This window comes from Cornus florida, unplaced genomic scaffold (assembly GCF_030987335.1).
Source record: "Cornus florida cultivar Cherokee Brave unplaced genomic scaffold, ASM3098733v1 CherokeeBrave_3.0.0_Hap2_Chr02, whole genome shotgun sequence".
NCBI classification, from domain to species: Eukaryota; Viridiplantae; Streptophyta; class Magnoliopsida; order Cornales; family Cornaceae; genus Cornus; species Cornus florida.
Window position 1 is genome coordinate 54,814,394 of NW_026775572.1, and position 3,495 is coordinate 54,817,888.

Here is a 3,495-nt window from a genome sequence, read left to right on the forward strand (position 1 = left end):
GCAAAAGCAAGCTACCAGTCGAAGGTGACAAGGAGAGTTATTGGGTTGGTTTAGTTACATTGAATGTATATATATGATATATATATATATATATATATATATAATCTGTGATGATGGAAGATGCACCAGCCGAGAATTGAGAAAGAAAAACTGTGATTGTGTGCTGCTGTGTGAGAAAAGTGAAATGTATAAATGAAAAGGTGGTGGGCGGGTCCCACTTAATTGATATTTAAAGGAGAAATTTGTGTATATATATTTGTGTTGGCAGATAGGTGTATATAAATAAAGAAAAAAAAATAAATAATGAAGTTCTAAAGGAATTGCGGGTCCCATAGTTGATTTTGTTTGTCTATATTAGTGTATATTATGATGTTGAATGTGACAAAGAGATAAGAAAATAAAGAAATTGGTGGCAGTAAGGTACCAGCCGTGGGAAATGAGAAAAGAGAAGAAAATGGAAATGGTTATTTCGCGGGGCCCACCTAATGATGTTAGTGGGCTTTGATTTTTGTTGCAACTTGGACATGGTTGTTAGAAGTAGATGAAACAACCTGATAAGGTGGTAAGAAATGTTGGGGAAGGAAATAAGTGTATGCCGAGATCGAAGTGATTAGGTGGCGGGTCCAGTTGGTGATATGTTTAAAAATTGCAGTGAGATATTATTGTATAGTGTCGGTGCATTGCTTATATATATTGTTGTATTAGTTTTGTGCTTTAGAACATGATATACAGAAGGAAATAAATTAGATACAGAAGAGAAATATTGGAGAACAGAGATAGTGAGAGCCGATAGTTTGCAGAGAAGGCAAGACTTGGAGATTTGATGATCCAGAGTTAATTTATTTATTTTTTAGAGTAGGGTTCTACATATTTTGAATGGTCTGGATAATTTTGTTTCAAATATTTTATTAATTGTTATTTTGCTAAAATTGCATATATGTATTTTGTTTAAAAGTATATGTATATTTTTGCGAAGCTGATTTTGCATGAAACTCTTTGAAATCCTTGCTATGGTTTTTCCTACTGGGAATTCCCCCGTTTCACCCCCTTCCAGTTTCAGGTACCAAAGATGATCTTGGATTACTAGTTGCGGGCTTAGGTAGACGAGTTGGCGTTGAGGATTTTATTTAGAAAAAATTCGGGGCGTGACAGAATGGTATCAGAGCCTGTACCCAGCCGGAAGTGTGAGTTTAGTGATGATGTTGTCCGGTGTGTGTGGGCGAGTGTTTAGTATTGACTAGCTACCACTTGTAGCCGGGTGTGTGTGTCCGGATGTCATTCACTGGCAGCTATTGGGATGATTACTATAGGTGATTAGGGGCAGGTGTCCCTAGATCACTATCGGTTTTATTTTGTGGACGGGTCACGGCATTATTTAGTTACCACAACGGTTACAGAGTGTGTGGACGGGTCACGACATCGTCTAGTTACCACAACGGTTACAGAGTGTGTGGGCGGGTAACTAGCACTGTCAGCTACCACAATATTTTTTCATGTCATTGAATTTCACATCGCCTGGGGTAAGGATTTTAGGATTTTTTTTTACCACTTTTGATATTTTCGGGTATGCGAAGATTGTTCGATCTGAATTTCGGGACGAAATTCTTCTTAAGTGGTGGAAAATGTAACCACCCGGATTTTTAAGTGTTGAAATTCAATTTATTTCATGATGTTTAAATTGTCATAGTTGATAATTTAATTTTTTTATTTGAAGACTTACCCAATTTGAATATTTATTAGGTTTAAATTATTGTCACAAGGTATGCACTTGTATATATATATATTAAGTTTGATTGAGCATTTATTTTAAATTGGAGATTTACCAATTAAAAATTGGTTAATTGATTATTGAATTGGAGACTAGAGTTTAAATTTAATTTTTATTTCATTTCATGATTTTAGTTATCATGGGAGATGGCAGCCGAAAATTGGTAGAAGAAAGAAGATTGAATATTTTATTTTGATTGAATTTACCCACTTTAGATTTTTATTGGGAATAGAATTGGTTTACAGCTTTTGTATATATAAATGACCACATATATATATAAATTGTGGCATCAGTTTGTGATGAAGGAGCAAGTTGGTTCCAAAAGTGGGTTTGATTATATATCTATTTTGGTGATGAAGGAAGCTTAATTGATGGGCTGGCCGAGATTTAAAAAGCAAAAGGGAAAATGGAATTGGTTGTCCGCGGGCCCCACTTGTTATTTAAAAGAGTTGAGAATGGTTTGATTTGGTTATGATATATATATATATATGTATATATCTTGTCTGCCAAAATGAGGAGCCGAGATTGGGATGAGGTGAAAGGGCAGGTGGCGAAAGGTGGAAAAGCCAATATGGGTTTTGATTTTGTGATAGTGGGCGGGTCCCACTTGAGAGTATTAATGGGCTGAATTTATTACATATATATATGTATATATATATATAGCAATTGATGAAATGATGCATAAAGGGAGCAGCCGAGATTGTGAAAGGAAGAAAGATGAATTATGGTGGCGGGTCCCATTGATTGATATTTTGGCATTATTTATTTGACTTTGGCTTTTTTTTTCATGTTCTGATGTGAGTTTAGATTGCATTCTTTGTATTTGGAATTTGATTGTTAAAGTGATATATGAAGTGACAAGGAAAAGTAAGAGATAAAGGTGGTGGCGGGTCCACTAAAGTTTGTTGTCCCCTAATTTTAGTTTATTTGTGAACTGTCGGTACAATTGTCTATATATATTGTGCCTTTTGGTGATGATATAGAAGAGAGAAATAAAGGAAACATTCACAGAGAGATCCGAGAGTTTCAGAGGGAGCTGGGAGCAGTGATGTTGATGACCAGTGTTGATTTATTCATTTTACAGAGTAGGGATTATCATACTTGAATGACTTGGATGATTTATTTTAATTTTTATTGAATGATATTTTGTTAAAATTGCATATATTTATTTTGCTTAAATGTATATGTATATTTTTGTGAAATTAATTTTGCATGAAATTTCTTGAAATCCTTGTTATGGTATTCCTACTGGGACTTTTCCGTCTCACCCCCCTACAGTTTCAGGTACCGAGGATGCTTGAGGATTTTTAGCTGCGGGCTTAGGTGGAAGAGTTGGTGTTGAGGAATTAAATTATTTTATTTAGAGATTTTTATGTATTTATTTAAGGAAATTGATTTAGTATCAATTTAATTAATTTGAGATCTTGTCTTGTTTGTTTGAGGAAATTTGATTGATTTTGTATCAATAAAGGGTATTTTATTTCTTCTGAGATCCTGGGTATCTTTTATGAAGTATTTTGATTTGAATAAATCGAGGATTTTATTTCAAAAAATTCAGAGCGTTACACAACTGATTTGAGTTAAATATAAGTAGGATTTAATTTTTATAAACCATTCCCTTATTCCAAAGTAGGTAGGACTTAATATTTTAAACTAATTCGTCCCTAATATGCCACCGTCCCATACCGGTGCATACATTCCATAACATCCACGTAATTGACAAAACA

At 34.2% G+C, this 3,495-nt stretch overlaps 1 long non-coding RNA gene across 1 annotated transcript; it reads left to right on the forward strand.

Moving 5' to 3' along the window:
- Window positions 1–861: 861 nt before the first annotated feature.
- On the forward strand, window positions 862–3,258 carry LOC132295017 (uncharacterized). The gene is made up of 2 exons (XR_009478279.1): window positions 862–2,853; window positions 3,047–3,258. It is a non-coding gene; the product is annotated as an uncharacterized LOC132295017 (long non-coding RNA).
- The last annotated feature ends 237 nt before the right edge of the window (window positions 3,259–3,495 follow it).